This window comes from Cuculus canorus, chromosome 3, assembly GCF_017976375.1.
Source record: "Cuculus canorus isolate bCucCan1 chromosome 3, bCucCan1.pri, whole genome shotgun sequence".
NCBI lineage: Eukaryota > Metazoa > Chordata > Aves > Cuculiformes > Cuculidae > Cuculus > Cuculus canorus.
This window is the reverse complement of record NC_071403.1, coordinates 25,460,176-25,478,340: the sequence shown is the minus strand read 5'-3', so window position 1 is coordinate 25,478,340 and position 18,165 is coordinate 25,460,176. Positions and strand designations below refer to the sequence as shown.

The 18,165-nt window shown below is 37.9% G+C and overlaps 1 protein-coding gene across 9 annotated transcripts in view; it reads left to right on the top strand.

The window, feature by feature from the left end:
• GPR63 (G protein-coupled receptor 63) overlaps positions 1-18,165 on the top strand; it is a 40,442-nt gene that overhangs the window by 6,422 nt on the left and 15,855 nt on the right. Inside the window, exons 2-5 of one of the 9 annotated variants that reach the window (XM_054062527.1) lie at positions 2,213-2,279; positions 12,079-12,164; positions 16,043-16,125; positions 16,829-16,906. The gene's annotated coding sequence lies outside the window, so the exon portion shown is untranslated. The other 8 variants (XM_054062526.1, XM_054062530.1, XM_054062524.1 and 5 more) reach the window with 8 other exon arrangements.

Sequence of the window (18,165 nt, the reverse complement as noted above, 5' to 3'; positions counted from 1 at the left end):
ACACTGAGGTAGTCTCATCTAGCCTTCCAGGCACTTGTACATTCCATGGAGAAAAAAGTGCAGAAAGTGGTTTATTTCACCTGTGATAGAATTTCTTGCTCAGTGTCTCTCTGCTTTGTATCCTGAGAGTCTGAGTGGCTCTCCTAGTCTTGCTATCCAGCTATTAGGACAGTTACGTATAGGCAAGTTTGATACCTAATGAACACCATTGAAGTCCTTTATTTTCTCGTCATTATTCAATATATGCTCATGTGCCTTATTTACAACCTATTCTGAGTGTTTAATAATAAACTTTAATGTGTGTTACTTCTGTGGTGGTGTTCATCCCTGTAAAATCCGAGTTCTTTGGGAAAGTAAAATTATGCAGTCTAACACAAAAAAAACCCCTGAGACTAATGTTATAGTGTTGGAATCAAGAGTAGGAGGGGAGAGCCAAAGAGATGGTGATAGAACATGTTCTACCACAGCAAGACAAGGCTCATCTCATTTGCTTCACTCAGTACAAGTTGGATGCGTGTTCAAATATAGATATTTTCTTACCCTTGGTTGCAAAATGTTGGTGTGCATCAACCCACAACTCTTTATCTGTGAAGCAGTTTTTAGCTAATAACATCGCTGTGCTTGAGCACCCACCCTGTTCACCAGACTTGGCTCTCTGTGATTTCTGCCTCTTTCCAAAGATCAAGATGGTGCTCAAAGGAACCCGTTTTTTGTCAGTAGATGATGTGAAAGCAAAAACGATAGAGATTCTCACTAGTCGTTCAGAAAATGATCTTTGTGTTGAACATTGGTAGCATCGTATGTCAACTCAGAAGGGATCTCTTTTGAAGGTGATTGTAGTTGATTTTCTTAATTTGTTGAATAAAAAGAGCTATAGGCACAGTCTTGGGTTTTTTTTGTGTTGGACCTCGTATCTTTATTACCCCACTATATTGTGCAAGCTAACTCCTCATTTTAAAAACAGGAAAAGGAGAAAAAAGCAATAGAAAAAAGTTGACAAACGAGCTGTTCAGTTTATATTGCTTTGAGCACAAGGGGAAAACTGCAACAAAGGGGGAGAAAAAGCATGTGTTTTTGATCCAAATTGCAAAATAATAATGCTGTCTTAGCTAGAACTTCAAGACCTGATACTGCTTAGAAACGGTTATTGCTACGAGTTTTCTGCATCAGTACTGTAATTCAGAAAATTATCCCTTTCAAAGGATTGTACAAGGTTCATTGTGTATAATCGTTGGAAAGAGAGTGTGATATCTAGAGATGACTTTTTGTCAAAGACTTGAAAAGTAATTTGAAAACATATGATATTATATGTTGATTAAATTATTATCTTCAGTAGATAATATTCCAACAAGCCTTTATTACTTGATCGTTTTGATTTAGACTCTTCTGTAAGTTGTCAATTCTGAATTTTCTTTAGGCGTTTTTTCTGGAGTCTTAAATTGTGAATGCATTTAGAAATAGGTGCACATAATGTATTTGTGATTCTTGGATTCCTGTATCATTAACTGTGTGTGTATATGCTTGTGCATGTATAAACTCCAAAGTGCAGATAGTGCTTTCAAACCGTGTTTGTATCCAAATTTCCTGTGCTTCCTCTTCTTATCAAAATGATTTTAAGAAACAAAGTAAAAAAATCTCCAAACCAAAATCCAGACTTCCCACGTCTAGCCAAACACATGCCATGAAGCATTGAAGGAATGTATGTGTTCTGTTTGTGCTTCCATTCTCTTGAAAATGCGCACATGCACACTGGTATCCCAGACCTTTCTTTGTATGCTTGTATTGAATACGCTAGAAAAAATTGTGTATAGCCTGGAGAGGAACTATCTGTTTATTTTTGGAGCAAAATCAACTGAGTGGCAGTGGAGCCTCCCAACTTTTGCCTTATTTCTTTCTGATTTGAAGGTAGAGCTGAGCAGATAGTTCCATCCTTAACACTACTGAATTCATTCAGCATGTCTGCTCAGGCTCCAAGTGTGTCAGTTATGATAAGGAGGTAACATTTGAAAGAAATTTGGCAATATCAGTACTTAACTCATAAAGGCACATTCATTTATAACAGGGAGAGGTTGTACTATGCCTTACTGGTATTGGGACGTCTGTATCTGCTGTAAGAAAATTCTGTTGCATTTATTGTGAGGATAGAGATGGGGCTGAATGCATTTGCTGACTGAAGAACCTTTTTCCTCCCCACTCCCTTTGTTTTGATCAGATAAGAAGGCAAGTTCCAACTGCTTTCATCTGCTCTGGAAATACCAAATCAAAAAATGAAATCTCAGGTAACAGCACTTCTACTGTTAAACTACTAGATTCATATGAACTGGATTAAATGTATGTTTTAAAGGTCACCACAAATGATAGACTTGAAAAAATGTCTCCACGGTACACTGCAATATAGTGATACACTTTGGGCTGTTATCAGCAGGTCTGAAAATGTAATAGCCCCTGTGTATTTCTGTGGTTTCCCCACTGTTTTCAAAGCCTAGCGCTGTTCTTGAGTGTGCAGCTATTTGAATAATTGATCAGATTCTTCATTTCTTGATGGCAATATAAATGAATATGAATTAGGTATCGCTTCAGGGACTGATCAGTCACTTTGGTCTTTCAAGATTTTGCACCTATAAAATGACGAGAAAGATGGATGATCTCAATTCCGTTATGGTGCTTTGTGTCTCCTGGGAAGCTCCAGAGCACACTGAGCATCCTAACTCCAGTGAGTGGAGGTTAGTTTCTGTAGACTTCCGAAGATACAGAGTGTGGAATGCACCTATTAAGCATTATGCAGCTCTTGTGTAGAATCATAGAATCACCAGGTTGGAAAGGACCCACTGGATCATCAAGTCCAACCATACCTAACACTCCCTTAAACCATGTCCCCAAGCACTTCATCAACCCATTCCTTAAACACCTCCAGGGAAGGTGACTCGACCACCTCCCTGGGCAGCCTGTTCCAGTGCCCAATGACTCTTTCCGTGAAGAATTTTTTTCCTGATATCCAGCCGGAACCTCCCCTGGCGGAGCTTCAGGCCATTCCCCCTTGTCCTGTCCTCAGTCACTTGGGAGAAGAGGCCAGCTCCCTCCTCTCCACAACCTCCTTTCAGGTAGTTGTAGAAAGCAATAAGGTCTCCCCTCAGCCTCCTCTTCTAAGCATACATCTGAATTGGTTCTTCAGGCAGTACAGATATATGCGGACCAATGTAGGTACATTGAAGTATGGAGTTCATATAGAGTATTAACTGAAATGATTTAGGTGAATTTGCTTTCCAGAAATGCATGTTCTATGTGGCTGCTGACTAAGCTGATGTGATTACATCCAAGCTGTGTTGAAATTAGATGAAATTGGTCTCAGCCTTAGTAGAAAGAAAATGTGTGTGGAAAACCAGATGCTAATAAGGAAACACTCTCCTTCGGGTCTTAATGTGGGGGTTCGTATTCATGAACACTTCATTAAAATTGCCAGACATTGGCGAAAGGCCTGCCCAGTTCACTACTCCGCTAGTCTGAGGACTGTGACAGTACTGTGTTCTAAATATTTCAAAGAGCAGTTGTTTACATTATGAAGATTAAACTGATTATTTGAAAATGTTTTCCAAAATGTATATAGTCAACTGTTTGTATCAGTTGATAAACAGTCTGTTTCCTGAGAACTTGCTGTGCTCCCTCATATAACATATATATGATAAAACTTAAAAGTGATTTTAGACTAGTATTTGTGAATTTGACCCATTTCTTCCCTCACCTGGGAGAAAAGACGTGAAGAACTGTCATTGCTTTTCTCTTATATAGTAAGCCTGCTTCTTTCGTGGAACCAGCCCACACCACAGCATCTAAGAAACGTTGGTTATAGTCAGCAGTCAGTTGGGACTTGTTTGAGGGAAGTATTAGGTGTCTAGAGTAAGTGCTACTGTACTTAGTACCACCTAGAGGGATGTTAGACAATGAATAGCGGTGAGAAACACCACTTGGTTGCTTGTCTGAGGAGATCCCTGAGTTATGAAAGCTTAAATCTCTTTTCAGCTGCTATCAGCAGGTCAGAAAGTATGGACTTGTATGCCACTGGTGACTGGCACAGCTTTGCCTGACTTATCACTGAAATGGTTGACTGCAAGGCAAAATCATTCTGGCTTGCTGATCTTTGTGGGATGTAGGCAATGAGGAGGTTGTTCTGTTCTACATAAATGATTCATTTGCCTGTTAGGTAAGAAATTAATTTCCTTTGCCAGACTGCAGCTGCCAAATTCAGGTAAACTGGTATATGATTAAGATTCATTCTGCCATTTTCAGTTCTGTCCGTTTGAACTGGTGATGGAAGGCCTGGTGGTATCAACTTTCATCTTAGCTTAGCTATGGCATTGGGGAGTTGCTAGTTACCTTCCAGTCTTTGAATTTGCTTTTCTGAATATTTTAGATTTGCAATTTTTATGCTCTTAATGTTTAGAAGTTGGTGTCGGAGGCTGGATTTTTACTTTAATTTTAGAGGTGATGTTTATAATTTTAGATGCAAAAACCTGAATAGTCAGTATTTTTAAGACATATGGCTCTACTTAACTTTCATCTTTTTTTTTTTTTTTCTGCCATTAATAATGTTGTATCCTAGGTCTTTCCATCTACTTCTGTTTGAAGAGTCTTAAGAGAACAAATTGACCTCATGCAGTTCTGAAGATTTCTTCAGCTGAACATGGCAGAACAAAGATGAGAAAAATGTTTTTGTTTCTGAAACTCTTGGTGGAAGGTGATATACGAGGTCTCTCCCTTGAAGAGCCTGGGCTTAGGTCTTCAGCAGCTTTGCCCAGGACTGTAGTGTCAGAAAGGAGATGCTATTGCAACACCTAGAAGTTGCAAAGGCTCTGTGCTCTTATCAGTATGTGAATCACTTATTCAAGCTAGAGCAGGGAGAGTTTGCGTATGTGTTGAGAGCATTACTGCCTTTCCAGATTAATTTATACAGTCAGTAATCATGATGACTGTATGCTGTTTAAAATATAAATGTTTTTGAGCCTATTTCCGGTGTACAGGAGGATATGGTTTGGGAATTTAGCTTTCTGCAGCCAGATGGATTATGGTGTTGCTAAGGAAACAGACTATAAATGAAGTAGCAGCTGAGTGTCCCTAGAACATCAGACTGCTTGAAGCTGGTATTTTAAACTCATTTAGGTAGGTAGATAAATTGATGATGCCATGAGAAGTTAATTTCCTGTATTTTACGGTTCGTTAGTTTTCATTGCTTTGTTAGTATTTACAAAAGGTACCTAAACTTCCCACTCAGACTGCCTGGTGTGTGGGTCACCGAACAGAAATTTGCTATTAAAATTAGAAAATGGACAAAATTTGTACAGTAAAATAGATCCTAAAATAATCATTAAATTAATGATTAAAAGTACTTCTTAGTGGATACGTAACGGTGTAGCAAAGACATGGCAGCAGTATGGTCCTACTGAAAAACTGGGACTAGGGAGTAATCTGAGATTATTCAGAGTCTGTGGGAAAGAGTAAAGCTGCTACAGACCTGGTGAATTTACACATTTTGAACTACATCTATAAGATGTTTAACATCTGTATTATACCTATTTGATTAACTTATATACAGTTACTCAGAGCAAATGAAATGAGTTTTAATTTTAATGGTTCCTCTGCCCAAGATGAGACCTTGGCTCTTTTTTTCTCTAATGCTTTCACTGAAAATGTGTCACGTTTCCAAACCAGGGTTATTGACTGATACAACAGAATTTTTTCTTGCCACAGAGAGGAGGAGCAAGCATAGCTGAGCTATTCTAGGTAAGCATGTTGCTCTAGGTGTAAAGTCTTAAGTATACTGAGCCCAGAGGACAGACAGCAACCACTGCCATTGGTAAGATGGACTGCCTGGACAAGGAAAAAGCAGGAATAAGTCTGAATAGCCTGAAATACCTGTGAACCTCAGGTTTTTAAAAGCTTATAGACAGGATGTGAATGCTTCCACTTCCCAAGGTCTCTCCAACCTTAGAGATAAAGTAGTATGCTTATTTCATGTTGCTTGCTTTACTTTTAAGTGCCTTATGTTCCTGCAGTTGAAGTCCCTTCTTTGCAGCTTGATGGGCTTGAAAACTCTGAAATACTAGAGCTGGTGATGGTGTCCATGTTCTCAGCATTGTGTGAGTTGTGTTTTAAGGAAAAGAAAATGACTAGACTGTATCTAGACAGAATATAGATAGAATTGCACCTACTTCCAAAAAATGTGGTGGTAACAGATAGATAGTGAATGGCAAAGCAAGAACCGAATGCAAGAGTCACCTACTTCCAAAAGAGGTGGTGATAGCAGGTAGATAGCGAATGATAACGCAAGAACCAAATTCAAGAGTCTGCTCTGCTGTTTTCAAGTTGTATCCCATGCCCCTGAGGATGTAAACTCAAGTGTATGAGCAGGTGGTTATAGCTTTGTTCAGATATACTCTTTATGGAGTGTATCTACTCAAAATGAGACTGACATGAACCGGTTGTGCATGAGTTTCTCAGGCTATGTTTGCTTAAGAAGAAGAGGAATGAAAGTGAGATGGGAGGAGAACAGGCTGCAGAATTGAGTCTATAGAGCTTCAGAAACTTGCCTTAGCTACGTATGTAACAAAAAGGACATCTGGAAGGGTCTTCATAAGACTGAAAACGATAAGAACTTGCCAAGTGAAGGTAGTTCATGGGGTATATATGAAATGGAAGGCTGAAGAAGGATTTAAAGTATGTACCGGTGGTTGGTAGAATAACCATTCTGTGTTTTCTGAATTGAAATAAAAGTCTTTTCAATAAAACGCATTCTGGAAAAATGAGTCAGTGTTCCAGCATCAGCACTTAAACTGTTACTTAGAGTATATTAGAGAGAACTGTTTCTGACCTTTCCAACCAGGTAGGCAAGCAGAGGTCTTTGTCGAGTTGGCATTAAGTGTGCTGTAGCCTTGCACTCCATGTTTGTCATATGATGGGATTTATTGCGTTGATGTGAGTACTGTCTGTCTACATAGGCATCAGGATCTGCCACTTGAAACAGTAGCCAGGAGCAGACTACAGCTGTCACAGTATGCAACTCAAGACTTTTCTTCTTCATTTGCCCCTTTGCTGACAGGCTTTAGGATTGAGCTTGTTTAATTGTTGTAGTGGATATTTGCTCCCTGAAAGATGCCTAATATCTTTCTCAAAATTTTTTTCTCATCTTCTGAAAAACAGTGTGCCTGTTTTGTGATGGAAAGAGCTGTGGCACCCATAAGAAAGCTGACAACAAAGAGCTCACTGTGGGTCAGATTTAACTGTTGCGGCGAAGTGCCCTAAGGAAACAGGATTGTAAGAAGACAGTGAGCCAGCTAAAATGTTCTGAAGGATTAATTGTGTCTCTCAGACTGTTGGTTGAACCTGGATGAGAAATATTTTGAGGGAACTAACGTAAATTTTGTGTACTGTAGGCAGGTGTGCTGGAACAAATCTTGTTAAAGTGAATAATTTTTCTGTAAACAAAATAATGATGTATAAACAGTTTTGTCTTTTATTGGAGAGATTTTGTAGAAATACGTAAAATTCAACAAGATTTAATTGGGGAAAAAACCAGTAACGATTTGATAGGCAAAAATTCTATAGAAGTTATTTTCAGCCAGCTTTGTGAGCGCAAAGGAGCTGTGAACAGAAGCTTGACTATTACATTTAGAGTAGAAAAGAGATTTTTATAGAAATAAAGAGAAAACAGTTGGAGGATTAGACAAAAAACTTTAAATCAATTCCAGAGAAGTCAGAAAAAAATATACTTTTATTGCCAATCATGACATCCTAACACATAATCATTTAAAATGTCCTACAAAGCTTCCCCAGTACTTCATTTTTTTATTTTTTTTTCCCCTTCCCCCCTTCTGTTTTGGAAACACAGGAGGAACACAACTTCCGATTCTGTATTTGTTCTTTTTGATGTCTTGTACTGAGTAATGTTAATGTTAAAATTAACATTATTTCAGGATTTGTAAAGACATTAATAGAGACCATAGGGACAAGGGTTTCATTTTCTAATCTCTTATGATGGATATTATTACAAGTTATTTTCCTATAAGTCTTGCCCATGATTTTCAGTTGTTACTGATTTTGTGTGTTTTGATGTTTTAAAAAAAAATCTATGCAAGTCTCTTGGTCTGAAAATTCAGTGGTTGCTGAGTAGTTACCACCAAATTGGAAATTGTGTCACACTTATTATTTTATTTAGACTTATCCTGCATGCAAGATGATAAATTGCATGCGGTATTTTCTCACTATAAATTTCATATTGAAATTGAGACCAAATAAACTTCTCTGTAGCTGAAGAAGCACTTTGGTATTATTTGCAAAATGAGTTAAATGAGCAGCTTTTGCTTAAGTATGGAAAAATTATTTTGAGCTACCGAAGTGGAAGATGACAGGAATTGATGCATGGCTGCTTCTTGGTTAAGTAATAATTCTCTTTCTAGATTCAGGGTTTTCTTTGGGTTTGGGTAAGGTTTTTTTGGTTGCTTTCTTGTTGGTGTTGGCTTTTTGTGTGTTGTGTGTGGGCTTTTTTTGTTTTGTGATTTTTTTTTTCTAAGTAATAATTATTTTCTTTTAAATAGTGTGAAAATCCTTCACTTCTACTGAAGGAACTTTTCCATGGAAACAAGCCTTTCTTAAACGTGAGGTTTGTGAACTAGGAACTGCTGTAACTCTATCCATGTGAGATTTTAATTTGGCTTACTTACTTTTTAATAGTTCCCAAGCAGCACAAAACCATGAAGTATTGCAAAATCGCTTCAATTAACTTTAGGTTGTTTGTAGCAGGGAATTATAAGGTACTTAAATCCTTGCAGGGCCAATCTTTTTGAATGCTTCAGTTGGTATCCAAATTTGTTTGCTTTGTATTGTTACAAAAAATCCATAAAAAATAGAAGTAGCAGTCACTTGTATTGCACTAAAACAAAACAGTGTGCTTTAAAAATGCCAGATTGACTAATTAAAATATTTTTTTGCTATGAATTTAATAAAATTTTTTTAGCTATTAGTGATGTGTCTTCCCAGCCCTGCATGTCATGTGTGTACAGAATTCGCTAGTGCTTGTATTGCATAAGCTCTGAATGTTGGTAGTATGTCATCTCACCCTGAGAGTTGTTGAAATGGGGATACTCAATTTAACTGTCTTTTTTAAATTTCTAGTATGAACAGATTTCTAGCTCGGATTTTTTCTCAGAAACATTTGCTATCTTGAAAGTCTTATTCCAGTTGATTGTTATGAGACAAAAATAGTTCTGAAGCTGTTAAAATATCTAGGCGACATGGAAAACTACTAAGAAGTAGTTCCTTCATTTAATGTGTGTCAGGTATACTGGAGCAATACAGAGGAGGTTAGTGTGATGTAATAGAAGGAGCCGTTAGATCTTTACTCTATGGTATATGAAATATCTTCACAAAACTCAATTACCCATTCAGAGAATAGTCTGGAGAAGTTGCTCTAGTTGAAAAGCCAAAGTAACATTAGTTACCACTCTGTTAAAGCTTTCTGACTTAAAGCAGACTTTTTTTACTTGCCTGTTATTATCTGATAGGCTGACTTTTTGGTGAAGAAGGGAAGCTTTCAGTATTGTTCATTTTTGCCCGTGGTTTGACTTACTGTCCCAAGAAAACGTTAAGAAAACTTGTCTTTGACATAATCTAAATGCTTGTGGGAAACATTTTAAAGTTTAATGGTGTTTAACATCTCTGTGATTTTATTTCCACTATTTCATTGCTTTGGAAATGACAGTTCCTGGTTTGGGAGATGGAAATGGACCTAGTAAGATGGAAATTCCTCCAAGATTATGAGTAATTACAGTTTTTTTGCTGTTCTTGCTTATGACTCAGCACTGTCTTGGATGTAAATACCTCTTAGTGTATGAAAGCCAAATCTAAATCTTATGATATTTTATCCTTGATCTCTGTGCCCCAACATCTCACATCTTCAGGCCAGAAATTTGCTTTCCAGGGCCTATTTTAGTCCAGGTCAATCCTTGTGCTTCAGGATTGAGGACCTGGGTTCAGGAATAGTGGGTGAGTGAGGAAGATGTCAGGACTATCAGTAGCTCTACCAGCTCTAAATGCCCATATCATCGAGGTTGCAATTCCATCAGTAGAACTCCTTGCAGGTAGAGGAATCCTTGCATTCAAATTTCATTGCAGGATGCTGTAGGGTTGCAAAAAAGGCTTGTAGAAATATATATTAATAATTTACATATGGGGGGGAAAGGAACATTTTTTTGGAAACAGTGTTAACCCCTAATTGCCAACAGAAAAGTGTCCGGAGCATCCTATCCAGTTAAGAGCAAAGTCTTCGAGGTACTCGAATTTAGTACAATTTTTCAGATTTAGTTAGAAAATATGCTTTTATTTTTTTCCTTTCTCGGAGGCTTGAAGTGGAAGAACTTTATGGTGATGTTTGGAATGCTTTTCTGAATTGATTTAAAAGGTACTTTTAATGAGAGTTGGGAACACCTTTTATAAACTTAGAAGTAGAGAGAAGAAATGGTTCTTATGTCAGAGAATGTGCCTGTCTGGTGGGAAGATCTGACATTTATTTAATCTATCCAAGTTCCTGGCAGTGTCTTCTGCCTGCTGGCAAACCTATTTGCTTCTGTGACGCTTCTGAAAGCCAAAGAAGGAAGATCATAGTACCCCAGAAAAGAGGGAGCAAACCAAGTGCTTATAGTCTATAATAATCTAATTGGTATATTTAGTCTCTTTTCTACAAAACTAAATCTGGAACTTGTATTTTTAGTTCCCACCTTGTTGAGTGGCGTATATTTTTGTGCTAAAGGAAAATAATTTATATTAATAGATTGTCAGAAAAATCTTGCCGACACTGAGTTTCACTGTGGCTAAATAATGGGTTTGTTCTGCAGAAGGGACATTTCTCAGCAGGTGCCAGTTTGACAAATCAGGCTTTACATTTTGGGTGGTTGGAGTCCATGTAAAGTTGGTTGCGGATACAGAAACTCAACACCCCACTGGTTGGAGGAACTGGGAGATTGTGCATGGTTTTAAAGTACAGTTTGTTCTTGCCTCCCAGTTGGAGGTCATTGTACACTCATTGGCTGGTTTGGCCTCCAGCCTGTGTGTACAGCATTTATTCAGAAACTTGTTCCTGAAGGATATTTACACCTTATGCCTCAGTGAGGTGACTTAGAGCGTGTGAAAGTGTCTGTGTCCCATGCCTTTGTTCTTTTGATTTTTCCATATAAACAATATTTAGAAATAAATCGGGTTACTGGGATCTTTTAGTGTGACAAACAGCTTTCAGGGCTCACTGAAATTCTCTATAGCTTCCTTCTGAGATTATATGGAAAAGCTACATCGAAAATTAATGCTTTCAGTTAACAACAGGTATGTAATGATGGAATATGAACTTTTTAGCTAGGTTAGGCCCAGTTTGCAGAAATCATTTTAACTACTTGAGTATTATGCTGAGAGCTGACTGATACAAGAGCATGTAAAGGAAGTGCTGAAGATCCTCCACTGAAGCTTTTGTGGTTTATTCTTCCTCTTCAGACCTGTTTTCTTGCCCTTTGTTTGTTTGATACTTTTATGCTAATATCTTTGCCATTTGGGGCAGATTTATTCAACTTCTTTATGATGTTCAGTAGCATCCAGTGGATTTAAATGACGTTTTTACTGAGAGGCTTTAGGGGTCTCAAGATCAGGGTCTTGATGTTTAAGGCTAGGCATGTATTGTCATAGATCCAGTAAGACTTATGGCAGCCAACTACTGCGTATTTGACTACAAATCAGATGAACAGATCTCAATAAGATGTAAACCAAGTCCTGGCAAATGCTAGTATTAAATGGGGAGGTTCTTGTGCTGCACGGGTGAGATAGGTGAGGATCACTTTGGCTTGACGAAAGTTAGATGTGTTAGTCCTGTCTAAGGGCTAGACCTTCTGCCAGAACGGGCATGTGATCTGCCTTTTGTTGGGAGACAGTGTATTCTACATATCTCTTTAAAAGTGAGGGTTTATTACAGAAAAAACTTGCTTTTCTGATCTTGCCCAGCCTTAAGTGTAAATATGGCACCCACTTTTTTTTTTTTTTTTTTTCGGACAGGTTATCTGGAAACAGAATGCTTTGCTGAACAGAACAGCACAAGATGACTTCTAATTCCTGCTCTTCATGGAAGCCTATCTGTATCGGTATGCTCTTCTTTTTTTAATTTGTCAAATGACATGTAGCGATTGCATGTATAATCCAAGGGTCCACTTAAAATTTAGGAATCAAAATATTTAGAGAGCTTCCACCTTGTTAGTTGAATGTTAATAACTAAACAGAGACTATGAATTGAGAGTGTTTTCAATAATATTTTCAGTGATGACTGTTCTAGGTATTATAGTGTTGAATTAGATCTTCAATGTGTATATGGTTAATATAACCATTGAGCTAGTGAGAAAGTAAGAAGTCAGAGGGACTATTGTGGCAGTACTAGAAATGAACGTAGAACTACAGAAGTCCTTTGACATCATCTACAAATTGAGAATACGATTTTTCCCAAGAGCTGAGAAAATAGAATTATTCTTTACTTTGTGCATATTTGTAGTTTAGAATAGTGATAATGACTCCCTTGGCTGGCATTTCTTGACAGTTAATGGCTTTGTGAATTAAGGACAGAAAGAAATATCCTCAAGAGGGCAATTAATTTTACTTAATGACCCAAGGCAGAGGTGGCTGTTTCCCACCATACTTTCCTATGAAAATTGCCAGAGGAGTGTTTATAGAATGGAAAAAAGGAAAAAATTCCTAAATTAAAGTAATGCCTCTTGTGAATAGTTTTGTGGGTCATCTACTCAAGCAGTGCAGTTGATTAGTTTCAATTTAGGATATGTAAGTAGGTATTAAAACTGAAAACTGGTAGTTCCTTTTAGGAGGAACAGTTGGATAAGAACATTGTCCCTGCCGATCTGTCCTCCGACTCATTCTTTGCATTGGCTCTAGCTGAAAGGATTCCATTGCAATATGTTCCTGCTCTTGCTTAATGGCATAGGAAGCAATGCTCTGTTTTTAACGAGAGGGGAGTATGTCCTGGGTTGCTTTGTACAGTGACAGGGTGTCAGAGAGTGCATACTAGAATATTTTCTATCAACGCAAATTTATTTGAAAACAAAGTGAGCCCATGGCCTTCGTGTTTGTTGTTGACTCTATCCTTTTTCCCCTAAGAATATTTTCCTTTAAAAGTGTTTTTTTTATGTTGTGTAAATAATTTTTGCCAAAGTTTACCTTCAAAATAAAACCACTGAAAGTAGCTATAAAGCATGCGGAAGCTTCCAATTTGTGACCATTGGAAACATCCCCAAGAAAGAGGTTCACTGTACCACACATTGCTAGCTTCAGGTTTCTGAAGAATGATTTCTGTGTGCTGAACCAAATCTTGGTGCTGGGCAGTGCTGAAAATGTGTACTTTTAGCAGATAACTTTTAATAAATTAACGTTTTAGCAGCTGTTCATAGTATCTGCTGATCAGCATTAAACATAACTCTTATTATGGTACTATTACGTTCCCAAATTTGTCTATGTTGGTGTTACTGGTTTTTGACTGAAGTTGGCTTTACATAGGAAATATAATCTTTTATTTCTGATTGAGCATGTTGTCCAAATTTTGAATGGAAATCTTTTTACCTTCAAAGGCTGTTGAAAACAGACTCTATAGTTCTAGCAGTTATTATATTTGATGAATGAAATTTTTGTCATATTTAGCTTTAAGTGTGTACTTCATTGAGATAATTGTGTATATTATGTTCCATAATAGGGAAGTTGCATATGGGTGAGAACCTTGCTTAATAGAAAATATGCATACCCAGTAATTTTCAGTACTGAAATGGAAAAAAGTGATTGTGTGAAGCTTTTTTACATCTGAAAAGAATCAGTGAGAGTACATGTACAACAGTGAGAGAATGCTGTAATGAAAAAGATGTCTGCCTCTTGAGTGTTTTGACCATTGATAAGCTTACCTGTTTAAACTCTCAAAGCGCGTTTGTCTTTAACAGGCTACGTGATTACCATTCAGCAAGAGCTCTGGCTTTGAAATGACAGGATCTGTCTTTCTCAAAGAGTGAGGACTGAAATGGAAATTGCTTGAAGTTATCTTATTGGTTCCCTTTTTTTCAGTTTGAATTATTACCCTTACATAATTGTGGAGAAGTTGGAAGTGTGGAAAGAGATATGGAGGTGGATGTTTAGTAATTGTGTGGATGTTTATGGTAGGAGCCTTCCAAGTAGCAAAAAAAAAAACCAAAAAAAAACCCCAAACCAAAAACCCAAAAGAAAGAACTTCTATATGACTGCTAAAGAAAGGATCCTCTTGAATTTATTGCCTGAAGTGGCAGTCACTGTTACGGAGGATGACAGCCAAGAAACAATGCAACTAACTTTCCAGCAGATTAGGTAAGCGCAGCCCCAAAACCCATTTAAGTATGCAGATTCAGTGTGGAGTACAACAGAGATTTCATTCCTCAGAGTGATAAACATAGTATAGATAAGGGTGCTGCCTGGAAACCGTGAGGAAGCAACAAGCACAGGTGAAACACTCAAGAGTTTCTTTCTACCTAGAATCCAAAGCCTATAGTCCTCTTAGTAGATCAGGTGTCTTCTTTGCAACGGCTGATCACCACTCTTTTGTCCTTTTTGAAACGAGGATATGGCTGATGACTTATGCAACAGCAAAAGGATTAACACTGTCTCTCCCCATTAAGCTCTTTGCTAGGTCTAGGCAGCAGCTTGCGTGAGGTCATTCTCCTCATCTTCTCTTAACAATTTACTTAGAGAGCTGGGATCGTGAGTAAGCATACATGAGATTACTTTTCTTAATCTCTTTTTCTGGGTTTGTTAGGAATAGTCTGTGACATCTGTGCGTCCTTTGTCCTTTGCTGCTGGATGCTACTGGTTTGAGAAATGCAGGGTAGCACAATCTTTTTGATTTAGTTAAGGGTTCAGAACACTATTGTTCTTACTCCCCTTATCTTGTTCCTGCTGTTTAGAAGGACAATTTAAGATAAAGCAGTATTTTCTAAAATTTTAATTCTGTACCTTGAACATTGGCAGTTGTTTTTCTTTCTCTTTAGAGCTTCTATGATACTTGTTATCCTCTAAGCCTCTGCTGAACTTCATATTTTAGAGGTTTTGTGGGATGAGTATGTTCAAAGACCTGAAAACTAAACCTATATGAGCAAAGTCTTTTGTATATATTTAAAATTAGTTAGGTAACTGCATGTACGCTCAAAATATCTGTATTTGAATTGGATAGCCGTGTCCCCTTTGCAGTCAGCAGAAGGAGATCAGTGCTTCATGAGGGTGATTCACCTTTTCCTAACGTGGATATCTATATTAAGACCATGTGAAATGTGTCCCTAAATAGAGCTTCTTTTGATTTAGAAGTCAATGGCATCCACAGCATCCTGTGGCAAGTATTTTCACAATTAATTGTGAAATTGTAATTCTGGGCTTCTTAGTTTGAGAGACGTGGGTATACTAGAGAGAGTCTAGTGAAGGGCTACAAAGATGATGAAGAGACTGGAGCATCACTTCTGTAAGGAAAGGCTGAGAGAGCCAAGACTGTTCAGCGTGGAGCAGAGAAGGCCCAAGGGGATCTTATCAATGTATAGAAATATCTGTAGGGAGGGCACAAAGAGGGCAGAGCCAGATTCTTTTCAGTGGTGCCCAATGACAGGACTAGAGGCAGTGGGCACAAACTGAAACACAAGGAGGTTCCCCTGAACATCAGGAAATAGGTTTTTCCAGTGTGAGAGCGCTCGAGCACTAACATAGGTTTCCCAGAGAGGTTGTGGAGTCTCCGTCCTTGGAGATAATTGCAAAGCCATCTAGACATGGTCCTGGCTCTAGGTGGCCCTGGTTGAACAGGGGGTTGGACAAGATGATGTCCAGAAGTCTCTTCCAACCTCAACCATTCTGGGATTTTGTGATTACTTTGGCTTTTCCTGTTCTTGTATTATGAGACATAGCAATCATGCACTTTCCCTGCACCACTAATAATTCTGTAGACCTCTGTCATGCCTTTTTTCAGTCACTTTTGAATGGAGATCAGGTGGAGGAGAACCGAACCATAGTACTGAAGACAAGAGGTGCCATGGGTGTGTATTGTAGCAGGTAGTGTATACAACTATACAGTAAATGTAGATAGCTTCTGCTTTTCTCTGTTTCTTTGCTAATGATTCAGAACACTTGGCTGACGTTTTCCTAGAGCAGACTATCAAAACTTGAACTTCTGGTTTTTTTCTGGGTGATAATTATTGATTTAGCTGCACAGTAACAGATGCTTTTTTCTTTTTTTCTATACATGCACAGCTTCATCTCAGGCAATACTGAATGTTATCTTCCAGTTTATCAGCTTGTCACTAATCGTCATGGGATCCCTCTGTACCTCTTTGTAGTTGATTTTTGTTTTTATTAAATTGCTCTAAAGAACAGTTTATGTTCAACAGCAGCAGCAAATGTCATGGTTTCACATTTCCCTCTCCTACCCTACGGGTGGAACAACTTGAACCCTAGTGTAGATCTTCTTTGTAGGATCATTCTGATGACCTTTTTTCACTGCAAAACTAACTACTGTTCCTTTTGTTTCTTATTTTAAAGTGATTATTGTCTGTAAGAGGGCTTTACATTTATCTAATGGCTTGTTAGTTTCTTTTAGAGCCTTTGTGGAGAGACCTTGTCAGAATCAGGAGTGGAAGTTACTTTTGCTGGTTTATTGCTTACAGAGCTCTAAAAGATACTGCCCTTAGGACCTACTTTTCTGTACTCCGTGATTTTAAATCCAGAATTATTTGTTGAATTTATACTCTTTTTGCAGTCCCTGCAGAATGCTACAGCTTCCTTCCCTCTTCAGTGTTCTTGGCTTGTGGAATCATAAACCGTGGTGGAACTTTGGGTGAGATTTTCATGTTTGTTGCTAAAAACCTTGTGTATTCATCCTGACTTTGTTAACCTTTCTGCTGTTCGTAACACAGATTTTATTTTAACGATTTTATGTTAAAGAAGGCTAGTAAAGGATAGCTTTATAAAGACCAAAGAATGAAAACTTTTGGCTACTATATATGCTTTAGCCTGTAATTAACATTGAGGCTTTCTCTGGAAGAGTTACTATTAAAAAAAAAAGAGAGAGGAAGGAAAATGTAGACTAAAGTTAACAGAATTTGGCATTTTTGCAGAAATATCAGTGTACATGTGTTAGTATGCTCTTAACAATCTCTTCTATATAATGAGCTAAAATAGAAAAAATATGACATTCTCTACCATTCAAGCAGGAAAACCTCTAGGAAATGGAATTCGTATGACTTGGTGAAAGTAGGATGTTTATAATAATTTCCCTTCATGATACCACAGAAGGTGAAAGACAACAGAGAAGTTAATAATTTGTCCTAGGAAAAATGCTGAAGGTGGTCTGTCCTGGAAATCATCAAGCAATATTGAGCTTGCAGATAGAAAGAGAATAGCTTTTCTGTGGAACAAGAGGAGAAGGTCACAGTGCTGGTGTTCTGTGATGAATCCTTGGCAGTAGCCTGAGCAGTCTTGCATTCAGCTCACTAGAAGTCCGTCCTGGGAACATAGCTTAGACTTTGTTGTCTTATTTCTTTGTTGGTGAAGTATTGTCTGGGGAAGAATAAACTTTTGATCCTCCACAAGGTGTGTGGTTGTTGTGTAAATTGGTAAAAGCATTTCTTCCTTCCTTCACTTTTGCCTGATGTTGATACCAGACAGAACCTTTATAAATTCTGCAAGCAGGTTTGTGTTATCAGACGTAGGCTCCTTGAGTTAATAACACAAGCTTGTCTCCATATGCAGAGATGGAGAGATAGAGTGCCCACTGAGGATGCCTATATTTGCCTATATTCTTCTTCTGACTAAAACATAAAAACAGCCTGAAGTGACTATTATAGTAATGCAGAAGGAGTAAAGTGAATCCCACTTTCCGTTTCTGGCTATGGTGATCTGTTTTTTATAAGGGCATTGAGTCCTTCTGGTTTCCAGGTTGATCAGGTGCCAGAGTACTCTTGGAATGTTTAACTTAATAGTCCAAGATAAAGATGAGTTCTATGAAAAGCTAGCACTGAAATGGGTAGACAACTCTCAACTACTTTGCTTTTTTATTTGTCTGTAAGAACAGCACACGTAACAATACAGGTAATA